We start from the raw sequence: 6,056 nt of genomic DNA on the forward strand, positions 1-6,056 counted from the left end.
CAATACAAGATGTATCCCTTTGTCCAGGCTTTCTATCAATGGCAGTCCAGTTGCCAGTGGTATTAGTTGGTAGATTAAACAGGCAAGGATGGAATGGGCATGAGACTGAATTACCCTGTCACCTAGAAGGATAATCCCTTCACATCAGGATTGAGGCATCCTGGAGATGCTTACTTTGCCATTTACCATGCAGCACTAACCATTCTGAGTAGACCAAGGATATCCGCATCTAGGGCCATCAATCCAGTACCCTCTATTAACTTGAGTGTTTAGAAACACATCAAGAAAAAAATTAAAGCCCTAGACAAGGGGAGAGACCAACAACGTTTCTGGACAAAACTACTACAGCTTATAGGCCGCTTTGGTGTTTTCCCAAACCTCCTCATTACCAACCTTCCATTTTAAAATATATTGTACATAATAATAAAGATTAAATTAAAAGGGAGAAAATTATAGTCTTTGAGGAAAAGGGGGATTTACAGAAAGGAAACTATTAATTCACATGTAAAACCTGAAAGCGGATAAGATTTTTATTCATGACTTTCTCTGTTGGATCACTGAGTCAAGAGTAGCTTATTACAGTTACATTTTCTCACTGAATCATGGCTGCCTCCTTTCAGTAATAGCTGCAGGACATGGTCTGCTTTTCTAGTTAGAATTTCATTCTAGAAAAACATTAGGAAAAGGTCAGCTCTCAACTGCATATTAACAAGTAAAACAACCCAGCCAACTAGTACAAACCTTATCAAAATTCCCATCTGACATCTAGAAACTACAAGCCAACACCTACACACATACCTGAACCTCCTCTTAAAGCAGAGGTCATTTAAAAGTTTCATGTAGAGCTTCCATCTGTTTCTTCACAATGGTATTAGAAATTTTCTCATTAAGCCTCACAATGAAAATAAAATGAGAATTGTGGGTTCACCATTAAATTTTGAATAGTCAAAGACGGCACTTGGACATGTGAACAAACTTGCACTGTGCAATAAAGCTCTTAAAGCACATGCAGGATAGAACAAAAGTTCAGTTTACCTAGGGAGTTTCAAAAATTGGACCTGTGTAAACAGCTATTAGAACAATGGTGCCAACACATGGCTGGCTAACTTTATAGACTGACGTGGTCTGAGGGAAAACATACTTAGGCCTCAATCCTGCACTGAGACCCAGCCAGCCAGATCCCTGCACCTACACACAACCTCATTGAACCCTAACTGTCTGGCTACCTGTCTGAGAAAAGAAGTAAGTCTACAGTTTTAAAACTTTCTACATAGTTATTTATCCCTTGATAGGACCTTGAAGCTGGACTGGGGACCTCATTGGCAGGCCCCTGTACCTGCAGGGACAATTCTGTCTCCTTGTCCACTGAAGTTAATGGAGCTTTTATGGGTGCAATGGGCCACGTGCAGTGTGGTTCCCGGTGCAGCATTGAGACTTTAGGTTATAAATATGTATGTAGGAAGCTTTATGTTGTATATTAACAGCTTTGGTCAGATAGGAAGCCAGTGAAGGTTTTGGGGAGGAGTGGATAGTGGGGATTATTGGTGGACCATTTAGTGGGAGCATAAATGTGTGTAATATCTATCTATATACATGCACAAATGATGGTGACCATTAAAACATCCATATTTACTAATGGATAGCACATTATTTTTAATAATGCAGCATCCAAAAGTGTGATGAACACTTCTGGGGGGGGGGTGTCTAGCTGTATCATGAGTATTATGTGCTGATTCTCTGTGTGGTCTTGCATGATATGAATTGTGCACCATGACAGTCTACTTTAAGAATGATGATTGGAGGCTACAAGCTATCGTAAGTCTGTGCTCTTTTGGGGGGCGGGGGGGGGGGAACTTCTCTATAGAAGAGTTTGTAGCTGCCCTGCAACAGCTGTTTCTTAAACTTATTGGAGGGTCTAATAATTCCAAATTTAAGCCCCAATCCTGTGCTGTGTAGCATGCAGGTGGACTGCTGTACCTGCACGGAACACCGTTAAAGTCAGTGGGATTCCATACCGATGCAAAATTCCGTCAGTCTGCTAGACTATATAGGATGGCGGGATGGGGGCTAACAATGATATTGTGATATTGCATCACCACCTCATGGGTGTACTCAAACTCCACCTCAAGTATCCACCTACTGAAATGGAATGGGAAACTGAATTCTTCTCTTCCTCCTCCATCACAACAGGTTATGAGGAACACACATTGGTGGGAAATGTAAAGGAAGCTGCCACTGCCTATGCTATCGTTGCTCTCTGGATAAACAGATGACTTTCGCTTCCACAGGTCTCAATCAATGCACAGTTCACAAGCACTAAATTCTTATTTTTGAAATGAAAATGCATGTAAGCTACAGAGCTACAAGGCTTAAAGGGATGTAACTCTGTACTTCTCCCTATAGTAGAAAGAAGAAAAGCCAGCTTTGGCAGGCTTAATATCAGGGCCGGCTCCAGGCACCAAGCACCCAAGCTGGTGCTTGGGGCGGCACCTGGAGGGGGGCGGCGCGGCGCTCCGGCCCCCGGGGAGAGCGGGGCCACAGCCGGCTCGCTGCCCTCCCCCCCGCGCCCTCCCCCCTGCGCTCTGGCCGCCGGGGGGGGAGGCGAGCCCCACCCGGGCCCCCGCCGGCGCTCGCCGCCCTGCCCCCGGCACTCTGGCCGCCGGGGGGTGAGCTGAGCCCCCGCCGGGGCTCGCCGCCCTCCTTCCAGGGCTCCGGCCGCCCTCCCTCCCGGCGGGAGAGTGGAGCCCCCGCCGGGGCTCGCCACCCTCCCCCCGGGGCTCCGGCTGCCCCCCCCCCCCCGGGGGGGGGGGGGAGGGGCGGCAGCCGGAGGCTTTTTTGCCTTGGGCGGCAAAAAAGCCAGAGCCGGCCCTGCTTAATATACATATTGTAATTCACCTCAGAGCATTTCTGCTGCTTTTTGTTGTATTATTTGGTTGTATTCTGCTTTTGGAAATTACCTTTTTAGCTCAAAGTGATGTATTTTTCTTCAGGCTAAACCTCACACAATTCCACTCACCTTACACAAATACACTTATATGCACCTTTTGAAGTAATGAGTTCAGCACCCAAAACTGAGGGAGGCAGCAAGAGCTAAAAGAGTCTATCTAATGGGTTATGGGTTCTGCCTGGAGAGCAAGTTCTCTATCTGGAATCCTGCTGTGTTCTAGGTTTCACTGTGAGGAGTGTTTTCTGCAGATTGGGCTAGTGTTGGTTCTGTAGGACCAGATGGGTAGTGATGGAACAGACTCAACTCTGTGTAACCAGACTGGTTGTGGTGAAGTAGAGCAGGACCAATCCAGTGAAGCTAGCAACAAATGAAATCTGTCCAGCAGACAGGCAGGGAGAGCCTCATGAGTGAGGTTCAGATAGGTGGAGAAATGGATTCTTGGTCCTTGATCCAGCAAAGTAGATGACTGGGGAATTAACCACACCCTACATACATGAAATAAAATTAGCAAAACCCAAACACTGTAAGTATATGCTGTATTTTCCTAAACAAAAGTTGTTGGTGGTTTAATATTATAGAGGACACTCCCATGTGCTTGTAAGTAGGGAAGAAACACCTGGAGAGGTGATCAGGGAGGTTAAAATTAACTTTCCTACAGCTGGAAATAGAAGAATGGCTCTGGGTTGGGGGCTTAAGCCATTCATTTCAGAAAGAGCCCCCAAGACTTATTGAACTTGGCCCTTATTGCTGCCCTCTATACCCGAGAGAAAGTTTACATCCAAATAATGAGTTTCCAAGAGGACTGAACAGTGACTAAAATTCAGGGCTATCTTTAAACCATTCTTAACATGCAAACATGACACTCAGGGTTAAGAGTGATTGGTAACTGTATGTTGTTTTTTAGAACTCTTTTATATCTAAAAGCACTATGCACAGATTCTGTTAAAGTAACTGAATACATGATCCTGGGAATGTTTCAAAGAGATCTGATAAAAAAACATATGTGATGAAGATGTGTATAGGGGTTGCTTTGCCGCCTCTCTCGCTCACCGACAGTTTGACAGATCTCTTAGCTATACACACAATTTACTCATAACCACCAATATTGTGTTTCTTTAAACTGAGGTACTGAGACTAACATGACTTTAAATCTTTCCAGGGGTAGCTGTAGTACAAATCTTATTTGTTTCTTCCTATTATGAAGTATTGAGAAATCAAAATAAAATCTTCCAGAAATTTTCCAATATTCCCAGTGACAAAGTGATTTTACAGTCTAATAGGACACAATTGCTGGAGCCAGCCATGGGCCTGGTAATGCACAAATTGAAGTCACTTGGTATCATTGTTTTTGGCACATTTGTTCTATGACCCCCAACTACATTAAACAACTTAATTTGTAAGGTTAACTACACACACCTTTAGTTCCTGCTTATTTGGTAGGAGATTAGGAGGCAATAGAACATCACTGATTATACTCAGAAGGCAGCACATAAAGTTACAGTCTACTAAACAAAGAAATTATATAACTGTGCAGGATTTTAAGGCCTTATCCCACTCCCAGTGAAGTCAGTGGGAGTTTTGCCACTGACTTCAAAAGGATCAGAATCAAGGCCTTGTACTTAATGCAGGATACCAGAAAAACTCAACAGCAAAATTAGTCGCAGTACAAAATGGGATTCATTTGTTGTCTGATAAACAGACATGACCTTCAGCTTGCTGTTGTATGTATGGGCCATATTATTAATTGTACTCATGTATTTAGATGGAAGACATATTTAGATATGCGAAACTCAGAGGTTTAATTACTTATAAATTATTCCTAATAAAAACAAATAATGCACTATTCATTCATTTCTTGTTCTTGTAGTTAAAAAATTGCAGTTATCCAGTTAGAGAACAGATACATAGCATGTGATTTTAGGTAGCCAATTATACACCCACAAATAGTGACAGCTCAAAGTGAAGACTTCATATACAACTTTTAAAATCTGTTAACATAAGCTTTTTGGTGAATACTTCTGAATAACATGAGTAGACATAAGGATCAACTGGCAAACAATTCACTACCAGACAAAGAGGGCTACATTCACAGTGATTATTTGCAATGAACAACTCAATCAACTGTATCCTGTTGCAAAAAAGGAAGCTGAGAAAAGTTTATAAAGTACCAAGGAACCATGCTGAATGATTCAATATCCTTTTTCATTATATAAACACATTATCAATATTATTGTCTAATAGGCTACTTGACTTGTTACTTTGTACTCATATTCAGCCTTGTGAACTTGCTAATTAGCAGATATGTAGTGAACCTGCCAGGAGTTAATTGGGTTTATCTCCAGGAACTCAGAGTCTCAATGTCTTTTCACAGTGTATTTACAGGGTTTGATGTTCCAAGGCGTTCTGGGACTCATAGCTCTTTGGGCTGATGGGAACTGTAAGCCTGTCAATGTGGCATACAAGGAAAGGGAGCAAACCTATAGGAAACCTCCTTTTCCTCTGTGTGAAAGTACATGAGCAAGATCTATAATAAAGCTCGTAGCAGAGAAAGCGTTGGGAAAGGAGCACAGGAGAGGCTGTAGGAAGAACTGTTAGAAGGATGGAGAAGAGACCTATGAGGCATGTAGGGAGAGTTAGGAATTCTGGGATAGGGCGAGTTGTTTCATTGATAAATGACAGCTTGTGAGTCCATGCACTAGACTGGGTTGGAACTCGTGTTAGGTTGGTTCTTGGAATCTTGTTACCCTGGAAGGTGCGGACTTTTGGTTACCTGGAGAGAAAAAGCTACTCACCCAACAAAGGAAAATTTGAGGAACTGGGTGCAATAGAAAAGTAAGCTGTTGTAAGGCCATGGAAATTGATTAATTAAGCCATACACAAAAGGAAGTGTTATTGATAACTGTTTTCACAGTGTTGAACTTTCTGGATAACCCTCCACTGTTCCCCAGATGTAATTTCTAGACACTCACTAATGTTCTGGTTGGGATTGGTGAAGGTTTGGGGCAAATATTGTAGTTTAAGCCTTGTTCCGTATAGACCCCTGAATCTCTCTCTGCTTTGCATTGCAGGTGTGTAATGTATGCTGTAAAACATTCTAAAACATTTATTG

The sequence above is a fragment of the Terrapene carolina genome, unplaced genomic scaffold (assembly GCF_002925995.2).
Source record: "Terrapene carolina triunguis isolate 2854851 unplaced genomic scaffold, T_m_triunguis-2.0 Scaffold69, whole genome shotgun sequence".
In the NCBI taxonomy this organism is placed as follows: domain Eukaryota; kingdom Metazoa; phylum Chordata; order Testudines; family Emydidae; genus Terrapene; species Terrapene triunguis.